This window comes from Emys orbicularis, chromosome 10 (assembly GCF_028017835.1).
Source record: "Emys orbicularis isolate rEmyOrb1 chromosome 10, rEmyOrb1.hap1, whole genome shotgun sequence".
Taxonomy (NCBI): Eukaryota; Metazoa; Chordata; order Testudines; family Emydidae; genus Emys; species Emys orbicularis.
Genome location: NC_088692.1, coordinates 55,885,977 through 55,909,724, shown reverse-complemented (window position 1 = coordinate 55,909,724; position 23,748 = coordinate 55,885,977). Strand labels below are relative to the sequence as shown.

The window sequence follows — 23,748 nt, the reverse complement described above, 5'->3', positions numbered from 1 at the left end:
AGTCTCTAGGTGGCAGGACCCTTTTTCCCAGCGTTGCCCCCGCCCTGACAGGGTTACGATCCCCCTTCAGGGGAGGGATAGCTCAGTGGTTTGAGCATTGGCCTGCTAAAGACAGAGTTGTGAGTTCAATCCTTGAGGGAGCCATTTAGGGATCTGGGGCAAAAATCTGTTTGGGGATTGGTTCTGCTTTGAGCAGGGGGTTGGACTAGATGACCTCCTGAGGTCCCTTCCAACCCTCATATTCTATGACCCAGAACCCATTGCAAGTCTGGCCTGCAGAGCCTCTTGGCTGAGGTGTCTCCCTGCACTGGGCCTGCTGCCCAGGGTCCTGCTCACCGCACCCAGCTCCACGCTGCTGCTGCTGCTCTGCCTTCAGCTCCCTGGGTGGCCTCTCTGGCTCTGGTTGCTACAGGTCTGCTCTGCAGGCTGCTTCTGTGACTCTGCTCCCAGCTCTGACCTGCTCTGACCTGCTTCCTGGCCCTTCTGGCTTTGGGGCTGCAGCTCTGCTTCCAGCAGCTTAGCTTGGGCCCCTGCTTTCTCCTTAGCTCGGCCCCACTCTGTCTGACTCAGGCAATTCCAGTTCACACGGAGGACGGGACCCCCCCTGGCCTCCTGACTCTCTGATTAGCCTGCCCGCCCTGTCAATCAGGCTGATCTGGAGCATTGGCCTCTCCCCATTGTTCCTGGGGACTGTCAGTCTCAGGCTCCTGATTTGCCATCGACCCTTCCCCTTTTAGTACTGGGAGCTAGCCAACCAAAACACCCCCACTGAGTGTTAGTAAGGGGGCAACAGTCCCCTTACATATAGGCTCCTATTACCCCCCACCCCTGTCCCGATTTTTCACATTTGCTGTCTGGTCACCCTACCGTCATGGTCCAGTCGGAGGCAGGAGTCGCCGTCTGGAATCTCGGGAGTGGGTGAGAGGGAGGGTGGGGAGAGGCCCTGGGGCTGTTGCCAATGAAGACAGTTAGCTTACCTACGATGCAGTAGAGACGAGGGAGGCAAAGAGAGGGGCAAGATGGCCCAAATGATGAGCTAGGACAGGGGTGGGCAAACTTTTTGGCCCGAGGGCCACATCGGGGTTGCGAAACTTTATGGAGGGCCGGGTAGGGAAGGCTGTGCCTCCCCAAACAGCCTGGCCCCTGCCCCATCCGCCCCCTCCCACTTCCTGCCCCCTGACCGCCGTCCTCAGAACCCCCGACCCATCCAAGCCCCCCTGCTCCTTGTCCCCTGACTGCCCCCTTCCAGGACCCCCTGTCCTAACCACCCCCCCAGTACCCCACCCCCTATCCAATCCCCCTGCTCCCTGTCCCCTGACTGCCCCGACTGCTATCCAACTTCCCCCTCCCCCCAGCCCCCTTACCACGCCGCTCAGAGCGGCAGGAGCTTGCAGCTATGCCACCGCGCTGCCCGGCTGGAGCAGTGGGCCAGAGCGCTGGCGGCGCAGCATGCTGAGGCTGCGGGAGAGGGGGGACAGCGGGGGAGGGGCCGGAGGCTAGCCTCCCGGGCCAGGAGCTTGCGGCCGGGCAGGACGGTCCCGCAGGCCGATGTGGCCTATGGGCTGTAGTTTGCCCACCTCTGGGCTAGGAGGTGATCTCTGCAGCAGCACTCTGCATGGACGTGAGCAGGGCTGGAGGGCATAGCTGGGAAACGCAGTGGCCCATCTTCTCAACCACTCTGTCTGCTGTGGGCCACTGGCCCCCTACAGCTGGGCTGAGGGGCCCTCTCTTTATCCTGATTCTGTAAAGTCCCTGCAGGTCTCCCCTCCAGGGCCTGCCTTAGCTTTGCATGTGAGACCCCTCCCAGCTCTGGGTGCTGAGGCTCCAGGAAAAGATGCCAGGGCCTGGTTCTCCTCTCGCTCCCCATTCACACCGGCGTAATCCGATTGGTGTCACACCTGATTGACAGTGGGCTGAGTAAGGAGCACAGGACCATGCTGTCCACAGACGCTCCTATCCTATACCAGCTCTGCCACTGCGCTGCTGGATGCCCTTGGGCAACTTGGGGGTTGCAATGCCATTCACTGACATGGCCTGCCGCCCCCCTGTGCTGACAGATGGCGTTGTGACCTGGCACACAGGGCGTCTGTTGCTGTGCCGTGGAACACAGGGGAGTCCACCAAGAACTTGACCCCTGGCAGCACTGGCTCATACACTGTGTGGGTCAGAAAGTGGGGAGACTTCCCGGCCGAGGGAGACCCAGGGTCCCTGCAGGAGGAGGGGGTGGGATGAGCGGGGACCGGAATTTACACCCCTCCCCAATATCTGAACTGCCGTCACTGCTAGAGGGGCATTTTGAGCTGAGGTGCCTGGCACAGACTGGCAGGTTGGTGTGACTCACACACCCAGGGGGCGTGTTGGCCTGGCAGGAGGGATGCTTACATGTGTACTTGACACGTAGGACGAATGGGTATCAGAGGTGTGAGGGTCTATCCTATCTATGCATGTCTGGATCCTGCAGGTCAGCACTCTGGCTGCCAGATTTAACTGGGCCATGGCCAATGTATGAGCAATTCCCTGCATACATCCTACCCTGGAAACCCCAATGCCTGCAGTGTCACCTACCTCCCTGCCTTGTCCCCTGTGTGTTGCCAGCGTGAATACTGTGGCAGAGGGGATAGTAGTCCACTGGCAGTAGGAGGGGTGGCCTACTGGACAGCTATGAGACAAACATGTGCCACATGGCTAGCCAGTGTTGGTCTATAAGACAGTACTTCCTTGCTACATGGAGTGTATGGGCTGTGGTACAGACCCAAAGAGACTTGTAAAAAGCAGAGCCGGGGAGGGGACTCTGCTCTGCTTAAAAAGACTATAGAGACAAGGCGGGTGAGGGAATATCTTTTATTGGACCAACATCTGTTGGCGAGAGAGATAAGCTTTGGCGCTACACAGAGCTCTTCTTCGGGTCTGGGAAAGGTGCTCTGTACTAAATACAAGGTGGAACAGATGGTTTAGCATAAGTAGTTAACACATTCACCCACCTAGTCTTGCACATATTCTAAGGGACCATTCAAGGTGAAGTGGCCCGTTACCACCTCTGCAGTCATGGGACAAACAAAGGGGGTTAGTGGGTTACAGATTGTTGTAATAAGCCATAAATCCAGTGTCATAGAATCAAAGACTTTAAGGTCAGAAGGGACCATTATGATCATCTAGTCTGACCTCCTGCACAACGCAGGCCACAGAATCTCACCCACCCACTCCTGTATCAAACCTGTGTCTGAGCCACTGAAGTCCTCAAATCATGGTTTAAAGACTTCAAGATGCAGACAATCTTCCAGCAAGTGACCCATGCCCCACGCTGCAGAGGAAGGCAAAAAAACCCCAGGGCCTCTTATTAAGATGGTGATTTTTGGTGTCTAGCAACGTTATGAATTTAAGCTCCCAGGCCTGGTCTACACTGGGGGGGGTGTCGATGTAAGATATGCAACTTCAGCTACAGGAATACCGTAGCTGAAGTCAACATATCTTATTCCAACTTACCCCCCGTCCTCACGGCGCGGTATCGACGGCCGCGGCTCCCCCGTCGACTCCACTACCGCCGCTCACTCCGGTGGAGGGTGGAGTTCCGGAATCGACGGGGAGCGCGTTTGGGGATCGATATATCACGTCTTAACGAGACTCGATATATCGATCCCCGATAAATCGATCGCTACCCGCTGATACGGCGGGTAGTCTGGACGTACCCCCAGGCTCGTCTTTTGAAAGCGTCGTGCAGGTTTCCTTTGAGGTCAACAACTGAGAGGCCAGATACGGAGTGGTCGTTTGGTGAAAAGTGTTCGCCCGCAGGTGATTGGGTGTTTTTGTTTTTTATCATTTTACTGTGCAAGTTCATTCGAGAGTGTAGTGATTGTTTGGTTTCACCCACATAGTTGTTGTTGGGCACTTAGTGCACTGGGTGAGGTACACCACTTGTTGTGATAGGCATGTGTAGGACCCATGGATCTTGAAAGGTGTGTTGTGTGGGGTGTTGGTCATTGCAGCAGTGGAGCTATGTCTGCAGGTTTTACATCTGTTGTTCTGGCAGTTCTGGTGCCACTTTGAGTCGGTGTGTCCTGGTCTGTGGGGAGCTTGCTTCTGAGGATGAGTTTGGAGAGGATGGGGGGTTGTTTGAAGGCCAGAAGAGAGAGTTCAGGAAAGCTCTTTCAGGATGTGGTCCCCATCGAGTATAGGTTGTAACTGTTCGATGATGTCCAATGATATGGGTTCCAGTGTGGGGTCGTTCCTTGATGTGATCTGTTTCTCTGGTGGAGTGCCCTTGTTTGGTGAAGGCAGTTTTAAGTTTGTAGCCCAGACTTCATAGATTTCCACCACACCTTAATCCATTCTATAAGACCATGTTTTCAGTTTATATACTTTGGTCCTGCTTTGAGCAGGGGGTTGGACTAGATGACCTCCTGAGGTCCCTTCCAACCCTGATATTCGATGATTCTATGATTCTAACTCCTTACATAATATCAGTACATACATCTCACAATGATATCAATAACCAATGTGACACCGGCTTTCAGTGGAGACCTTTCATGACATTCTTGGGTGAATGAGAAGGTGCATACTGGCCTCAGGGTACACCTGTACCCCTCTGTACCTCCTTGTTGGTTGGCATTAACAGGTTCTCGGGTCACAATATGGAATGGGGCTGCTAGCTATAAAGTGATGCCTGGCATGTTCGCTGTGTGTGGGGGGGTGAAAAGGGAGCTACGTGGGCTTTGGCCTGATTTCTTGCACTGCACCTAGAGGTGGGAGATTTCAATCCTGGGTCCCATCCTCTATTAGGGTGAATTCGCTCTTTCAGTTCTGGCATTTTCTAATCTACCAGTCAAATGAATACTTAGGAAGATATGTGTGGGCCAAACCTGGCATGCACCCCTATTGATGGCAGCAGGAGATGGGCATCTGTCTTAGAGTCTGGCCCCGAAGAGCATTCAGGGTGTAATTCCAGGTGGGGTCAGGATTTCTGCGGCCCCCAGAGCAAACTGAAAGTGGGGAATCTCCCTGCCCTGTTATTGTGGGGTGTGAATGTAAAAACATCAATATAAATACCCCCCCCCCCCATATCTGGCTGGTTCTAAAGTATTTAAATCCTGACCTGGAAGAGGCCCCAGCAACAGGCAGTGATTAGCGTCAGCTGGGGTGATGGACAGGCGGCCGGCACTGCTGTGCCCGGTGCAAAACGTAGCAACTATTCTGGGCCCTGATGGCCGCAGGCAGCTGCGCTGAGTCAGCTGAAGCGCCAGACAGCAAAGCCTCTGGACGAAGGCAGGAGAGGAGGGGGGCAGCATCCTCTCTGCCCAAATGGAGTTTAGAGTTCTCTCCCCTTCCCCTGGTTTGCCAAACCTCAGTTTCCTGCCACGAGTGGCAAGAGGGGCTCACAACACAAAGGGAGCTGGAATTAGGGTGACCAGACAGCAAGTGTGAAAAATCAGGACAGGGGGTAGAGGGTAATAGGTGCCTATATAAGAGAAAGCCACAAATATTGGGACTGTCCCTATAAAATCAGGACACCTGGTCACCCTAGCTCAAACCCATCAAGTACAGCCATGGGCAAAACCAGGGCTCAGTTTGGGTTTCGATGGGAGCGAGGGGCCCCACTGATGGGAAACTGGCTGAAGTGGGGGAAAGGGGCTCTGCTGGGGGGCCTGGCCAGAGTGGAGGTGAGGGGCCCAGATGGGAGAATTGGCCTCAGTGGGGCTGGGGGCAGCTGGGGGGACTGGCCGCAGTGGGGGTGAGGGACCCAGCTGGGGGGACTGGCCAGAGTGGGGGTGTGGGGCTCAGATGTCATATTCAACTGTACTTAATAAAGAGGGACAAGATCACGGTGGAATGGATCAGAGGGGGCCGGGCTCAGGAGGAAGACAGAGGCTACTTCTGGGGGGATTCTGCACCGAAATTTTAAAAATTCTGTGCCAAAATTTTAAAAATTCTGCATATTTTATTTGTCAAAATGACACAATATAATCACTTTAGTTTCAGTTATTTTGGTAATTTATTTCAAAATACCTGTCAACAAGTATGTCAACAAAATACAGACAACAGCAAAAAAGATTCTCCCAGGAGTAGAGAATTAAAGAAACCCCTATGATGACCCAGTTCCAGTTGCTGGAAGGAGTTGTGTGGGCCCCCTGCACTCCCATCCCCCCAGAGCCAAGCCACACTGCACCCCCTGGTCCAGACACCAGCACCGCCTCCCCGCAGAGCCCAGCCGCAGGGCACTCCCTGCCCAGAGACCAACACCCCCTCCCCCCAGAGCCCAGTCGCGGGGCAGCCCCCGGCACAGACACCAGCACCCCCAGAGCCTTTACTCCCCCCAGCTTCTTTACTGTCCCACCGGGGGACATGGTGTGGTGCAGCCCTGTCCTTCCTCAGCCTTTGCCAGAGCTGGCTGCGTCTCCAAGGCCCTCTCCGTCCCTGGGAGAATGAGGATCAAAGTGCTCCACTCTGCAGTGTCCAGCGGCCCCTAGTGGCAGGTAGAAATTCTGCAGTGGCAACAGGGAATTCTGCAAAATTTTACATTGTGTGGCAGCGCAGAATTCCCCCAAGGAGTAAGAAGCTGTGCGTGAGCAGGAGCAGCAGGTGTGGAGGTGACCTGGGAGTTGGCTGTGGAAGGAATGCTAGCTGGGTACAGAGTTATTGGGAGGCTATGGATGCAAATCACATGCAGATCAGCAAGCCACTTAGTGAGAGAGTGGGGGGCTTCTCTCAAAGAGTATTAAACTGGTTTGCTCCGTTTTCCCTCTTAACAACAGGGGATACGTGAATTAGAGATTCTCACCCAATAGCAGTATTGCCAACCTCAAGAGATCAAGAATCATAGAAGATCAGGGTTGGAGGAGACCTCAGGAGGTCATCTAGTCCAACCCCCTGCTCAAAGCAGGACCATGACTCACATCCTCTAAAATCATGTGATTGGCCACACAATCAGTGACATTTAAAAAAAAAATAATAATCAAACTCTGTTTTTCAATCTGTCTTTTGCCTTTCGAACTCTCCTCTGCGTGTGTGTGTGTGTGTGTGTGTGTGTGTGAGAGAGAGAGAGAGATAATGTCCGGTTGACAAGTCAACCTTTAATGAACACGTGCCTCTCTCTGGCTGCTTGAATGGAAGCTGCAAGTAGACAGACATACTTCAGGAGAATTCAAAAGGAGAAGATGCAGAAGATGTTGTATTTGGGCTAGTCCTCAGTACCAAGAGATTCATTTCAATATAATAGTCGTGCTTCTGGTAATGGTATCTCCTTATGAGGATGGAGCCCCTCAAAAGTATCCATTCCAAAATGGAGAGCTACCGTAGAGGGAAGCATCCATGCTGGTTGGAAAAAGGGGAGGATGTATGGGAAGTTCTTGTACACAGGTATAACCCTAAGTACTCAGTGGAGAGCTCTGTCGTGTGACAAAGTTACAATATGATAGAAAAACCTAATTCACACACATTTAGAAATAGACTGAACAAGGCCTATAACATGGAGCCGGCAAATGAGCAATGAACAGCTGAGAAACACAAAGCATTCTCTCTGTGCAGCATGTTTTCCAACGATTTTTGAATAATGAGGTGAGCTGTAAAGATCTTGACACGTAAGAAGATCTTTACAACAACAAGCCCCTTTCAGAGCTTTCCTTAGCTCAGTGTAGTAGTTACAGTCATAATCCCTGAATATGATTTTTTTTAAAAAATAATCAATTCAGTCACATTCAAAGCATTTCGACCGTCTTCTGTTGTTGTATAATTTTGATAACTACATACATATGTACACAATCCAGTAATTACAATGAATAATTTGGTTTTTAATTAATAATTGTCCAAATAACTAAAAATAAATCATTTTTTATTTTAAATAGTCTTCTCTTTCGCAGCCTCCCCATCCCCCCATCAGTTCAGGCCCCCCATCAGTCCCCAACCCCTCAATCCAGCCCCCGGAGCCTCACCTCTGCTCCTCCTAGGTTTCCTCACCCCCCTTTCCCAGGCCTGGGGGTTGTAGTGGGGTCCCCTCTCATCTCCCCTTTCCCAGGCTGGGGGGTTAGGGATGGCTCCCTCTGTCCCTTTCCAGGCCAGGTGCTGGAGGGGAAAAGAGCAGAGGTCCTGCCCTGTCCATGTTTTTCACAGGATGGGAGGAGGGAACGGAGCCAGTGCTGGCTCAGCCAGCTTCCAGCAGGACCAAACTTCGCAAGGGGGCTGTAGCTTCTTGCGTCAATGCCAGACAGGCTCCAGACCCCCCTGAAATCCGGTCACCCACTATAAAATCAGAAGCTGCACTTTGCTGCATGACTGCTGTGGGGGGTCCCAGGGCTGCTGGGTCGTTCCCCCTCACTAGACATCGCTGGTCTGTTACCCACCTCACTCCTGGTTCCCTCCTGCCCTTTGTCTCTCATAGGAGAAGATAGAGTACGTCTTCCTGATCATCTTTACCATTGAAGCCACACTCAAGATCATCGCCTATGGGTTTCTACTTCACACGGATGCCTACCTCCGAAACGGCTGGAACGTGCTGGACTTCGCCATTGTCTCTTTGGGGTAAAGGAGAGCTGGTTTGGTGGGGTGGGCAGAAGGTTTCTTAGAAAATGTCCTGTTTGTTCTTGGGGCGGGTTGTGAGACCACGGTAGGGAGAGCATGACCAGGCCCGACACCTGGAGTTGGAGCCAAAGCCCACTGAAGCCGGTGGGAGCGTTTCTAGTGACTCCCCTTGGAGGAGGCTCACTTGCCTTTTCCCACACGGCGCCCCTCTGCCTGAGACGACTCCCCTGAGCTCGCCCGCACGCCCTCTCCACTTTTAAGTCCTCCTTCGAGACCTACAGGTTCTGCACACGGGCTGGCTTGAAATCAGAGCTGGGAGAATAACCGATCTTTCGATTCACTGGCCATGCCGAAAAACAGAAAAAAAGCCGCACTGAACCGGTCTGAGATGAGGTTATGGTTTAGCTGTGCTGGCAGGGGCTCTGGTGTGAACTTCCCTGGTCCGGCCTGTACAGGGTGAGATTGACTTTCCTTGCTTGGATTTTTTTTTTTTTTACTGTCTCCTTCCCCCCTTTCCCTCCCCCTCCACGTTCCTTCTCTCGCCCCCCTCTTCCCCTTTCCCCTCTCTTCCCTGTCCCACTCCCTTCCTCACCCGCTCTGGCAGGCTGGTCACGGTGGTTGTGGAGCAGATCAACGTGATGCAGGGCATACTGCCGTCGGGGAAGGGCGGCTTTAACATGAAAGCCCTGCGATCCTTCTGCGTGCTGAGACCCCTGCGCCTGGTGTCAGGAGTGCCAAGTGGGTGAAAGCTGCCCGGACGGCAGGCGGCTCGCTGGCGGGAGGCTAGGGTCACAGCAGCTGCAGTAGGCTTCCCCTTCGCAGGGGTCTGTGGCCAGCCCCCAGCTGGGCCTCAGCGGAATTCCAACCGATCAGGAAAGTCTATATCAGGGGTGGCCAACCTGAGTCTGAGAAGGAGCCAGTATTGACCAATGTACATTGCCAGAGAGCCACAGTAATACGTCAGCAGCCCCCAATCAGCTCCCTCCCCCCCCCGCTCCCAGAGCCTCCCACCCTCTTGACAGCCCCGCCGATCAGCATCTCCCCCTACCTCCCCGCACCTCCCGATCAGCTGTTTCGTGGCGTGCAGGAGGCTCTGGGGGCAGGGCCGGCTCCAGGGTTTTGGCCGCCCCAAGCAGCCAAACAAAAAAAAAAAAAAGCCGCGATCGCGATCTGTGGCAGCAATTTGGCGGGAGGTCCTTCGCTCCGAGCCGGAGTGAGGGACCATCCGCCGAATTGCCGCCGAATAGCTGGACGTGCCGGCCCTCTCCGGAGTGGCCGCCCCAAGCACCTGCTTGACAAGCTGGTGCCTGGAGCCGGCCCTGTCTGGGTGGGAGGGGGAAGAGCGAGGGCACGGCAGGCTCAGGGGAGGGGGCAGGAAGGGGTGAAGTGGGGGCAGGGCCTATGGCAGAGCCAGGGGTTGAGCAGTGAGCACCCCCCGGCACACTGGAAAGTTGGCGCCTGTAGCTCCAGCCCCGGAGTCGGTGCCTATACAAGGAGCCGCATGTTAACTTCTGAAGAGCCGCATGTGGCTCCGGAGCCACAGGTTGGCCACCCCTGATCTAGATAGTCCCAGTGCTAGTGCCCCTCGCGGAGACAACATAACCCACCAAGACCCAGCATGCGCCAATCCCACCATAGCCTGTTGTGAAAGGAGCTGGTGGGGGTCACCCCAGTGTCTAGGAGCCAGATGCCCCCATCCTGAGACCATCTCCCAAGGAGATGGACTGCGGGGACTCAGCCTTCCCCAATCCCTCTGGGGCAGTGTGAGGGGGCCTGGAGCTGCTGCTGCCTGTAATGGGATTGAGAGATTTCAGTCACCAGGGCTTTCCTTCTCACACACACCCCTCCTGGGACATGTAGGGACACATGCTGGGGAGGAAGGATGGCCTAGTGGTTGACACCCGTGAGAGCTGGGCCCAGGTCCCTCCCTCTCTTCCCTGCCATGTGCTGCGGTGGCGAAGCAGTTCAATGTGTCTGTGAGACGCCGTGCTGCCAGTTAGGAGGGGAGGGGGTGTGACATGTTACCCTTCTTTCTCTCTCTCTCTCGGCTGCAGGCCTGCAGGTGGTCCTGAACTCCATCATCAAGGCCATGGTGCCCCTGCTCCACATCGCCCTGCTGGTCCTCTTCATGATCATCATCTACGCCATCGTCGGGCAGGAGCTGTTCAAACCACTGGGTTCCTGGGAGGAAGGCTGGTCAATGAGTAGGGACAAGTCTGAAACCTGGGAGACCCAGGTTCTATTCCCTGCTCTGCCACAGACTCCCATTGTGACCGTGGGCAAGTCTCTTAGTCGTTCTGTGTTTCAGTTCCCCATGCGTAAAGACTGTGAGATGCTCAGCTACTCCAGTAATGGGCTTACCTGAGCCAGGTGGATTTGGTTCTCTCCCTGGATCTTCATCTGCCTCTGTCCTGCTCAGGTGAACGACGCCATCGGGAACGAGTGGCCCTGGATCTATTTCGTCAGCCTCATTCTGCTGGGCTCTTTCTTCGTTCTCAACCTGGTGCTGGGCGTGCTCAGCGGGTAAGGCGTGTGGGCTGCATGGTGCCGCTCTCCTTTCTCTCTGTCCCAGCAGGGGTCTGCCCCGAGGGAGGGGCCGGGCCCTTATTGAATTTGGGGATATGAACAGAAAGTCTGAAGGGGGTTTTTAACCTTTTTCTTCCCTTTTCTTCTTCCCTTCTTCCTTGGTACCTTGGCTACCAAGGCTATCAAGCCTTGTCTTCCCTTTTCTCTTGGAGAGCTCTTTGGATGACTCAGGAATGTGGAGCAGGGGCGCTCTCAGCCCTTAATTGAAGGGACAGGATGGTGGAATTCTTAACACAGAGAGCTTTTCTCCCCAGCCTTAACAAAACCAGACAATGAACACATTGTAATTATTCAGTTGTATTGTGGTAGCACCTAGCAGCCCCCATCCTGGCCCAGGACCCCATGGTGCTAGGTGCTGTGCAAACACAGAACAAAAAGACAGTCCCTGCCCCAACAGCAGTTTTAAATAGTCCCTGTAAAATTCCCTTCCCTTCTCAGTTAACCAGGTGTCACTTCCTTGGTCCCTGCAGTGTCACAATCTTACTAGTCCTCGAGTCTTCCAGCGTAGCCAAGACATGAATTAAAGCAAACGGGTAAAATACCACTGAAAACAAACCCACCCGTCCTTTCCAGGCCTGCTTTATCCCTCAGAAGGGAGCAAAAAAAGGCCAAGCCCGATGTTTTTCCCCCTTGACAGATGGGAAAGTGGGCACAGCTGGCAATCTCTCTGCACCCTCCAGCTGTGTGAGCTTCCCCTTTAGCTCTGACACTCTGTTATGATTCCTCAAGGCTTTCCAGTATCGGATACTCCTGTGTGCCTCAAAGCAGCAGTGGGGACAGCCATTAGTGCTCCTAATGTTAACCTGCCCTCTTTACAATCTAGCTGTAGTAGTTGGTTCTGTGGTGTCCTGTGGCAAGGAGTTCCACAGGATGATAAAAAAATGAGGAATAAGGAAGCATTTCCTGTTATTAGGTCTGTATTCCTCCCCCTCCCCCCCGCAATTTTGTATTATATAACAAAGGTAAAAGGCAGGACTGATCCATTCTCAGTCTTCAGTTGAGTTAAAGGAGTAATTCCACCAGCTGGCAGCAGTAGTAGGCTCTTATCCTCTCTGGGAACTAGCCACTAGAATAGGACGTGGCACACACTTGATGAGTGTGTCCCATGAGCAAGGTCTGGATTGAAGCTGCCCGCAGAGCCCCCTCTCCATTGGCCTCATGCCAACCGTCTGGGTTTGTTCCAGGGAGTTCACCAAGGAGCGTGAGAAGGCCAAGTCACGGGGCACGTTCCAGAAGCTGCGGGAGAAGCAGCAGCTGGAGGAGGATCTGAAGGGCTACATGGACTGGATCACCTATGCCGAAGTCATGGACAGCCACCGGGCCAGGGGAGAAGGTACCATCCTCACCTGGGCAAAGCCAGGCAGGACACGCCCAGGCCTGGCTTCCCTCTCGCTTCTGGAGAATGGTTAAATCCTCCACCGGGGAGGGGGGGGGTGTCTGTGGGATGAGTGGGGTGGGAGGCTGGGGGAAGGTGTGCACTTGCTCCTAGTTTACTCATTGAGGGAGGCTGCCCCTCCCTTGACATTATCCAGGTTCAAGGATTAGAAGCTGCTTCAGACCCGCCAGAGATGAAGAGTTTTTGGAGAGGAAAGACAGTCTTATGGCATAGGACAGGCCAAGGTCTTGGGAAGCCTGTAGGCTGTTCCTGGCTCTGCCACTGACTTACTGGGTGACCTCAGGCAAGTCACTTCACCAATCCGTGCCTCCGTTTCCCCATGTGTAGTGGGATGTACTAACACTTGCCCATTTTGGGCTGAAATTAGTCACATATGCTAAGGGCTTTTGAGAACCTGAAGTGGAAGTTGCTATAGAAGAGAGTTATTGGCCCCCTTCCCCATTACCTCCCTGGGATGCTGTTATGTGCTTGGATATAATCCCTTGGCTCTTTGTTTACTCTGTGGGGCATTTTACACAGCTGTGGAGCTATATGTAATGATCACAATTCTGAACGCCATCGCTGGTCCCCTGCTCTCTATTGCCACCGGTTACACTCCCGTGGTGTCTAGTATCGCTCCATTTCTTCGCACATTACGATGCCAAAAAAACCCTCCTTCCCAAACTTGTTCTCTTGAGCGCGGACGTGTCTCTTGAGGAGGTTTGTGTCTCTTAGGGAGTTATTAGATGGGAACCCTTCCTTTGCAGATGTGCTTCTCAGGGTATACCTACACTGCAATCACTTTCATCTAGCCAGCTCGGTCACCAGAGTGGGTGAAGCCGCAATAGCCCCGTGAGTGATTATGCGCCGATTTCACCGCTCCAGTATCGGAGCTAGTGAGATTAAAGTTTGCTCGGGTGCATCTGCACAAGCTGCGATCACACCTCCGATTGCAGTGTGGACATACCCTTAGAGTTCCCCTTCCCCCCCCGGTGGGAATCCATTGCCGACGTCCCCATGTGTCTCTTGAGGGGGTCCCCAGCTCACTGAAGATCTCTCTCTTTCATAGGGATGCTGCCATCAGAGGAAGGGGGTTCAGAGACCGAGAGCCTTTATGAAATTGAGGGCATGAACAAATGGATTCTCTTCTTGTGAGTACACACACACACACACACACACACACACACACACACACACACACACACACACACACACACACACACACACACACACACACACACAGTCTCTCTCTCTCCTGCCTGATCCTGACTCTCCTGCTCTTGGAATCAATCCTGTTGTAAGAGCCCCTATCGGAAGAGCTGGTAGTTTTGTGGGGGTGGGGGGATACACCATGTTCAGTGCAGCCCACACAAAGGTGGATTTTGCTATGTCCGGCTCTGGAAAAAGGCTAGTTCAGGTGGTATCCCACCTCTTCTTTTGGGGGGCCATGCGTCAAGCTCCTCTCCACTATCCCTCCTCCTACCCAGCACACCCCAGGGCTCTGGGAACTGCGTGAGTGGTGTCAGGAAATCCAAGGTCATTCCGACTGATGAACAGGTGAGGCCAGCGCACTCTTTAAGGGGCAGTGTCCTCTCCAGAGCATGCACAGGACCGGCCGCCATGCGGAAGGGAAGGCATCTCATGGATCCTGCGCTGGGCGAGCAGCCCGGACACCTGGGTTCTATTCCTTGGGCAAGTGCCTTAGTTTCACCATCTGTAAAATGGGGATAAATGAAGCACACTTCCCCAGGGCTTTGAAACAAGTTGTTCATTAACACACCAGCGTCTCCTTTGTTACCCTGGTGCATCCCCATTTGGCGTCGTGGTGATTGAGTGGGGACTTTGACCCCGTGCTGGTAATAGTTTGGGATGGAGGAAAGGTGGTAGAGAGGGGCAAAGCGGTATCCCTGCCTGCAGAACCCCTCTCCTATGCATTTGCGTGGGTCCATAGGAGCTGGTGGGCAGGGCGCTTTGCAATGACTCTGCCCTCTGGGGCTGGGTGCTGGGGGGGCAGGGAGCCCTGAAGTCACCCCTCTTGGCCCATCTCTCTAGCCGGCAGTGGAGGTGATGGAACCGCCTGTTCCGCAGGAAGTGCCGCGAGGTGGTGAAGTCCAAGTTTTTCTATTGGCTGGTGATCCTGCTCATCTCGCTGAACACCCTGTCAATCGCCTCCGAGCATCACTGGCAGCCCGAGTGGCTGACCCATGTGCAAGGTGAGCAGGGCGGCCCGGGGCTGGGGAGCCGCTGCCGGTTCAGTGCATCCACGGGCGGGCGTGCGCACACGCCTGCCCACACGTGAACACCCACATAGACACCCACACACACCAATGCACATACGTGCATGCGCCTGCACACCACACACACACGCAAAAGTGCACGCACACCCCCGTGCCTGTGTGCACATGTAGTTTCCTCCCGGTCTTGTGTTTCCCCTCCTGCGCACAGACCCACCTCTTGCTGGGGTGGGGAAGGGAGCGTTCTGCTGCCGCTGCTCAGGGCTAGGAGCTGGGCAGGTAAGTGTGAGTCAGGCTCCTCTTCCTCCCTGCTGCGCTGCCCCAGGATCGTAGGCTGGGGGAGAGGGAGGCAGCAGGGGGTGTAGTGAGAGGGCGGAGGAGGATGTGGTCTCATGAGCAGCTGCTAGTGGTCATCGGAGGATCTGCCGCCTCAGTCCAGAGCGCTGACTGGCTGGGTTCGCTGCTTGCAGACAGCGCCAACCGGGTGCTGCTGGCGCTCTTTGCGGCCGAGATGCTGCTGAAGATGTATGCGCTGGGCCTGCGCCAGTACTTCATGTCCCTCTTCAACCGCTTCGACTGCTTCGTGGTGTGCGTCGGCATCCTGGAGATTATCCTGGTGGAGATCAACGTCATGTCACCCCTGGGCATCTCCGTCCTGCGGTGCATTCGCCTGCTGAGGATCTTCAAGATAACCAGGTGGGGGCACCTCTCCCCAGGGCCTGGGGTCAGTCAGTACAGGCAGGGGGGCTTGCACTGGGAGGCTGGGCAGTCCTTACCCCTTCTGAGGCCTCAGGCATGACTACAACTATGAGCGCCAGAGGCTGAGGAAGGGGAACTGGTGAGTTCTCTGGCCTCTGTGTGGCCAGGGTCAGGATACCTAGTGTCTGTTTACAACTCTGGGAGGGGAGTGGGGTCTAGTGGTTAGAGCAATGGCTTAGGAGTCAGGACTCCTGGGTTCTATCCCAGCCACAGGAGGGGGGTGGGGTCTAGTGGTTAGAGCAGGGAGGCTGGGAGTCAGGACTCCTGGGTTCTGTTCCCAGCTCTGGGAGGGGAGTGGGGTCTAGTGGGTTAAAGCAGGGGGCGGGGAGCCAGGACTCCTGGGTTCTCTCCCTGGTCTGGGAGGGGAGGGGGGTCTAGTGAATCAGAGCAGGGGAGGTGGAGGGCTGGGACACAGAACTCTGGGGCTCTAATCTGATACTGACTCACCGCTATCAGCCCCCAGCTGATCAGGCTGTCCTGTGAGTGGTGGGGCAAACCACACTCTGAGGGTATGTCTACACTTACCCGGTAGTTCTGCGGCGAGCGATCGAACTTCTGGGTTCGACTTATCGCGTCTTGTCTGGACGCGATAAGTCGAACCAGGAAGTGCTCGCCGTCGACTGCGGTACTCCAGCTAGACGAGAGGAGTACCGCGGAGTCGACGGGGGAGCCTGCCTGCCGCGTGTGGACCGAGGTAAGTTCGAACTAAGGTACTTTGAACTTCAGCTACGTTATTCACGTAGCTGAAGTTGCGTACCTTAGTTCGAATTAGGGGGTTAGTGTAGACCTGGCCTAAGTAGTTACCTGCGGCCCTGCTGGAAGGAGGGCGTGGAGAGTGCAGGGTCTGAGCCCTCCTGCCACGAGACAAACCAGCAGCTCAGCCTGTCCTTTGGGACCCAGCGAGGCTCCTCCCAGCTACCCGGAGCAGGAGCAGGAACCTGCTCTGCCAGAGGGGTCCCGGAGACACAACAGAGCTGGGAGCTGAGAATGCCACAGGATTCATTAACCTCATTTCCCTAGGTTGGGATATTTGGTGGCAATAATGAAAATGGGGGGAAGCTGGGCATGGGGTTTACCTGGCTCCCCAGATCTATCTAGGTAGGTACTTATCTACCCTCATCACCATAACATCAGAGCAACGGATTCCTCCTCACGCCCCCTGTGCGGCAGGGCAGCATCCTTATTCCTGTTTCATGCATGGGGAACGGAGGCACGGAGGGGCTAAGTGCCAGGCCCATGGTTGCACAAGACATCTGTGGCGAATCCAGGAACTGAGTACTAGGATGTGTTTCCTAATGGAGAGCACACTTGAATGGGAATCAGGAGACGTGGCTTCTACTCCCAGCTCTGCCACTGGCCTGCTGGGGGACCTGGGGCAAGTCATAACCCTTCCCAGTGCCTCAGTTTCCCCACTTGTGAGATGGGGACAAGGAATCTGGCCTCCTTTGCAAAGCACTTTGAGATCTACTGATGAAAAACTGCACAGAAGAGCTAGGCATTATTCTTATCATCTCCTGTCTAACACCTGGTCCCAGGACCACACGGGAGACATTTGGCCAAGCGGAGATGAGATGATGGAGTGTCCCCCTCGAACTGAGCAGGGCATTCCCCTCATCACCCTGCCCCCCATTTCTGCTTGTGCGCCCCAGCGGCGCCCCTCGACGTAAGCAGCCTGTGTGCCTCTCCTCACGCTAGGTACTGGACCTCTCTGAGCAACCTGGTGGCATCCCTGCTAAACTCGGTCCGCTCCATCGCCTCCCTGCTCCTCCTCCTCTTCCTTTTCATCATCATCTTCTCCCTGCTGGGGATGCAGCTCTTCGGCGGGAAGTTCGACTTTGAAGACATGGAGGTGCAGCGCAGCACCTTCGATAACTTCCCCCAGGCGCTCATCAGTGTCTTCCAGGTACGGGGCATGGGGTGCAGCGGGCATCAATCCCGCTGGTCTAACGCATAGAGGAGGGGCTGAAGTCAGGATACCTGGGTTCTTTTTTGGGCTCTGGGGGAAAGTGTGACTTAGTGGTTAGAGCAGGGAACAAGAAGTCAGGACTCCTGGGTTCTGTTCTTTCTGGTCCAGTGGAATGGTTCTACCTGACCTGTTCTTTCACTCACCCCGTCTCCCAGATCCTGACCGGAGAAGACTGGAATTCAATCATGTACAATGGGATCATGGCTTATAAAGGGCCCTCCTTCCCCGGCGTGCTGGTATGCATTTACTTCATCATCCTCTTTGTCTGCGGGAACTGTATCCTCTTTCTAGTCAGTTGGGAAGTAACAGCTGGGCGTTTTCTTGTCTTATCCAGCACAGTCACATCTAGGTTCAAGTACACATCGGGGAAGGGCTATGGGGCTGGGTATGGTATGTTCAGACATCATAGTACCAGGAGTGAGGGAAATGGTGAAACAGGAGTGGGGGTTAAAAGGGATGAAAAAATCAGTTGGGTAGCTCTCTTGGTCTCATGGCTTTGGATCCCACTGCTAACACCAACAGAGATTCACTGGTGACAGCCAAGCGGCAGCTGTCATGGGTACACAGAGGGCTCGTTGCTGAACCTGGGGTTCTCCCCAGCTGCCTGCGTACATTGCTTAGTGTCACCACACAGGCTCTCGCTAAGCCTGGGCCATGGAAGGGACTCATTCCTTACATATGAGCATGCTCCCTAAGCTCCTTAGCCCCACCCCCTCTCAGATATCCTGCTCAATGTCTTCCTGGCCATCGCTGTGGACAATCTGGCCGAGGCCGAGAGCCTGACGTTGGCCCAGAAAGCCAAAGCCGAGGAGAAGAAGCGGAGGAAAATGTCCAGGTCGGTGCTGCTCTCTGCTGCTTAAAAGCGGGAACCCCCAAGGGCCCAGGGCTTGCAAATCAGTGTGAGCTGCTGGTCTTGGGTATCATCTCAGCAGCATTCATTGCGTCTCTGCCATGGCCTCACTCCTCACCTCTCCTTTTCAGTTCCCCTGTCCAGAAGTTACCCAGAGAAATCTGAGGAGGAAAAGCTCCTGCTGGCCAAGAAGCTGGAGCAGAAAGCCAAGGCTGAAGCAATCCCCACCACAGCCAAGGTCAGTGCCGCGACCCCTCTGAGCTCGTCTGAACAAATGTCTAGGGGAACTTTCCCTGGCAGTTGAGGAGTACGGTACCGAGCAGTAATGTCTTCCCATTATTTGTCCTGTCGTGCATGAAAGGTGGATGGCCATGGGGGGAGGGAGGGAGATTTCCCCAGGGCCCACCGAATGACTGGGGACAAAATCCTGAGCTTCAGCAGACGCATCTCCAGAGACTTGTAGCAAGACATCCATTCTGTATGCCCTGTAGGCCCATTCCTCTGATGAGCGAGCCTGCTTTCCCTGCCCCTCCCAAAATGCGTGGCGGGGGGACGGGGAGTGGGACTCAGTGGGTACAGGCCCAGGATCAAAGGTCCTGTATCAAAGGACTGTCTCGGTGGAGTTTCCACTCAAGATCTTTCTACACACACGTGTTCACAGACACACACACATGTAGGGCCCGTCAGAGGCCCTTGTCCAACTGGCCAGTGATCCTGGCTCCCCTGCCTCGTGTTGTTTATTATTAATTATTTCTATTATGGTAGCGCCTAGGAGCAGTGGCAGATTAGTCACTGGGCCCGGGGCCCCAGCCAACTGGGGGGCCCCGGAAAAAATCTGCCGGTGGCAGCGAAAGCCTGGAGCTGCGGCCGCCGGGCGGGTGAGGCTGGAAAGCCCCCACGCACTGACCCTGTTCCATGGCAGAAGTGTTGGGCAGGGGAAGCCCCCTCCACAGCAGCCAGACCCTGGTCCCACAGAGAAGCACGGGGGTGGCGGGGGAAGCCTCAGCATCCAGACCCTGGGACTGAAGGAGCTCTCACACCCTGCTGTGGCCCCAGGGCAGTGGCACGGGACAGAGCTTCTTGGTCTTGGGGCGCAGTGGGGTGGGGGCAGAAAGGAGCAAAAGGGGTTGTGGGGCTGCAGTGGGGGGGCAGAATGAGGAGGACCCTGGGTGGAACAGGGGCGGGCCCCAGGGGAAGGGGCAGAAAGGGGTGGGGCTGTGGGTGGGGCCACAGGCAGAAGGGGTGGGGAGGGGCCCCCCACTTGCTCTGGCCCAAGGCCCCAGGGAACCTTAATCCGCCTCTGCCTAGGAGCCTCCATCGTGGGTCAGAGCCCCATTGTGCCAGGCACTGTACAAACACAGAACAAACAGATAGCTCCTGCCCCAATGGGAGATCGGGGGAGCTCTCCCTGCCTCTCGCCTGCAGCATTGTCCCGCTGGCCTGGGGAAGGCTGGCACGCAGAGCCCTGGCAGTGCCACGGGTGGTGTTTCCGGGATGCTCAGCTAGTCGCCTCTCTCTCTCCTTCTCAGTTAAAAGTGGACGAGTTTGAATCAAACGTGAATGAGATCAAAGACCCCTACCCTTCTGCTGACTTCCCAGGTAAGGCTCTGGCTTGATCCTTGCCTCCAGCTGGAGAGATTGAGGGAGCGATGGAAAGGGTTGGGGTGGCTTGCAGAGAGAAATCCCATTGGAGGGCTCTGGTCCCAAGAGTGCAGCTCAGCTAGTGGCTTATTACGATGCAGAAAGCCACATGGTTTGTTTCCAGCAGACGCCGAGCTGGAATAAACTCTGTGCAGTTCTCTGCAGCACTTGGTCTGTGTATGAGGGTAGGGGCGTGATCAGGGAGTTCTACCTCTCTCTGGGGAGGATACCAGACTCTGCACATGCCTCTTCCATTGCTTGTGGGGTGTTACTTGCCTCACTGACGGGTGAGTCCTGCTGGCCACTAGGGGGCGCACTAGGAGACATAAGATGGGGGACCCCACACACACACTGAGAACAATGGGAGCTGGGAGCTGGGTTTGGCCAGGAGGATTTGAAGTCAAGACGTCGGGGGATACCCCAGGGTTTTGTCCTATGGGTCTCTAATGGCAAGCAGCATCTTGCTCCACAGCGGGAGTGTGAGTACCCCCAGGGGCTGTGGGGTGCGAGGGGAGCCACAGCCCTTCATCTAACTGTGGTGGCCACAATCTCTCTGCCCAGCATAAAAGGAAACATGGCCAGATGTCAGGTTCCTGATCCCTGCATGGAGGGTCAGAGCTGTTCTGCTGACTCATCCTGCAGTTGGACCACGGGGGTCTCATCATCCCCAACTCCGGATGGTTAAGGAAACAATCCCTCATTGGCTGCCCAGGATGGAGAGGGGCCAAGTGATCCTTCTCTACCTCTAAGTTTCAGCTTCTGCTAAGTTGTTTGTTTGTTTTTTTTGGCTGCTGCTAAGTGAATGACCCCAACATGCGAGCTCAAAGTGACTGACTATGTTTCCCTCCCTCTGGCTGCTCCACAGGTGACGATGAGGAAGATGAGCCCGAAATCCCCGAGCCCTCGGCCACGCCCCCTGGCAGAGCTGCAGCTCAAGGAGAAAGCAGTACCCATGCCCGAAGCCAGTGCCTTCTTCATCTTCAGCCCAACCAACAAGTAGGTGCTGCTTCTCCTCCCATCTGTCAGAAACCCAGCAGTGATCAGCGAGGATAGAACCTGGAACCTCCCGACTGAGCTATAAAGTAACACCTTTAACTATAATGGGCTGTTACAGCCTCTGGAGCCAGCTGTGCCCACAAGCTGTCCCAGGGTAGAAGCATGCCGGGCACACAGAATGAGGGGTGCCACCCCCGAGACTCACGCAGGGATCTCCCCAGCTGCACCACTCCCCAAGCTCTAACCTGGGCTGTCACTCAGCCCCTTGGAGCTGACAATGCTTTGACTGCCTGCCTCCCCTCTCTCCTTTCCCCAGGATCCGAGTGCTGTGCCACCGAATCGTCAACGCCACCTGGTTCACCAACTTCATCCTGCTCTTCATCCTGCTCAGCAGCGTCTCCCTGGCGGCTGAGGATCCCATCCGGCCTGTGTCCTTCAGGAACAAGGTTCCCAGGATGGGCTGTTGGGGAAAGCAGTTTGAGCCACCAGAAACGTGCAGCTTCAGGGGAGCTGCTTGCCAGGCTATTGCCTTGTGCCCAAGGAGAGTTTAGTGCAGGGGATGAGGAATCAGGAGTCCTTGGTTCTTTTCCTGGCTCTGGAAGGAAAACCTGTTCCAGGGCTGCAGCAGGGGATTCTGGGTTCTCATTCCTGGCCTGGCACTAACTTTACTTTGTGGCCCTGGGCAAGTCACTTCCTCTCTGTGCCTCACCATCCCAGTCTGTAGCAGAGGGATGATAAAGCTGCCCTGTGAGGTTACATTCGTTCCCCGCTGGGATCTGCTCGGCCCCTGTGGTGCAGGGAGCGGTAGGGATGCCCGCAGAGCAGTCCATTGCCCTGTGAAGCACTCGGAGACCCCACAAGTGTGGATGGAGTTATTCATCAGAACTCCACAGCTGGAGGTGGGCCATTGGGCAGGGTGCAGAGGTGGCACCGAGCATTCGTGCTCTCAGGCGCTCGGCTGGCTGGTTCTTGCTCACGTGCTCAGGGTCCAACCGATCACCATATTTGGGGTCAGGAAGGAGTTTCCCCCCAGGTCAGACCGGCTGGCATCTTGGGGCTGGCTGGTTTTGCCTTCCTCTGGGGCACAGATCACTTGCAAGGACCCGCTGGGTATGTCTCAATAAAACAAATCCCTGCCATTGCAGGGGCCTGAGCCATTGGTGGGCCCCTCGATCACTGGACTGCTGGCTCAGGTTTCCGTGGAAACCTCAGCAGCGTGGGGCACACAGCTGAGGTAAAATGGGACTGCTCTAAAAAACTGGAATCAGGACTCCTGGCTTCTGCCCCTAGCACTGCCACTAACTGCCTGTGTGATCACTGGCAAGTCACTTAACATCACTCTGTGCCTCAGTTTCCCCACCTTTAAATTGTCTTGGATTGTAATACTGTGGATGTACAGAGCCTTTCATCTGAGGACCCCAAAGCACTGTCACTAACCTCGTTTTACACATAGGGAAACTGAGGCCTGGAGAGGGGAAATTACTTGCCCAAGGTCACCCAGCTAGATGCTTACAGAGCTGGGAAAAGAACCCAGGAATCCTGACACCTTAGGCCATGGTCCTTTCCCAGAACCAGGAATTGAACCCAGGAGTCCTGACCCTAAATCGCCAGCATTAACCACTAGAACACTGACTGGTGAGGCCACATCTGGAGTACTTTGTCCAGTTTTGGGCCCCCCACTACAGAAGGGATGTGGACAAATTGGAGAGAGTCCAGCGGAGGGCAATTAAAATGATCAGGGGGCTGGGGCACATGACTTACGAGGAGAGGCTGAGGGAACTGGGCTTATTTAGTCTGCAGAAGAGAAGAGTGAGAGGGGATTTGATAGCAGCCTTCAACTAGCTGAACAAGGGTTCCAAAGAGGATGAAGCTCGGCTGTTCTCAGTGGTGGCAGATGACAGAACAAGGAGTAATGGTCTCAAGTTGCAGTGGGAGAGGTCTAGGTTGGATATTAGGAAAACCTATTTCACTAGGAGGGTGGTGAAGCACTGGAATGGGTTCCCTAGGGAGGTGGTGGAATCTCCATCCTTAGTGGTTTTTAAGTTCCGGCTTGACACAGCCCTGTCTGGGATGATTTAGTTGGGGTTGTTCCTGCTCTGAGCAGGGGGTTGGACTTGATGACCTCCTGAGGTCCCTTCCAACCCTAATCTTCTATGATTCTATGAACACTCTCCCCTCCCAAAGATGGGAACAGTAGCTAGGAATCCTGGCTCCCGGGCTCTAACCCTTGGACTGCTGTGCTCTGCCAAGGATAATCCTTTCCTGACTGCTGTGGGGGCTGGGAGGCTTAATTCATTAGTGTCGTAAAGATGCTGGTGCGAAAGGAGCAGTCACAGTGCAAAGCATGTATGTATTATTGTTGTATTTATTATTAGCACCAGGTGTGCAGTTTCCATTCAGCGGGGCAGTGTGCCGTCTGTCTGCCAAAGCTCCCGGTTGTAGGACGTTCAAATAACATCTGGTCTCCCGAGTTACCAAAACCTCTGACTGATTTTTATCTTCAGATTCTGGGATATTTTGACATCGGCTTCACCTCCGTGTTCACAGTTGAAATAGTCCTGAAGGTGAGTCACACCCCATCTTTCTGGAGACGGTGCATAATGGGGTGATGCCGTGAGGGGAGCCGCTGATCGGGGCAGAGCAGAGGCAGGCGTCAGAAGTGGCTGCAGTGAATGGGGAATCTTTGATTGAGGCTGCTGCACACAGACAGACACTGGGGGGGGTCGCTGGCCAGCCTGTGTCACTTACTATCACCACTAGGACGGCCACCTCCGTACAGCTGATCAGAACATTTTCCTCAAACGTTTTTCGTTAGTTTCTCCAAAACTGAAAT

The 23,748-nt window shown here is 54.9% G+C and overlaps 1 pseudogene; it reads left to right on the top strand.

The window, feature by feature from the left end:
- The window catches only part of LOC135885073 (voltage-dependent L-type calcium channel subunit alpha-1S-like), a 45,681-nt pseudogene that overhangs the window by 4,109 nt on the left and 17,824 nt on the right, over window positions 1-23,748 (top strand).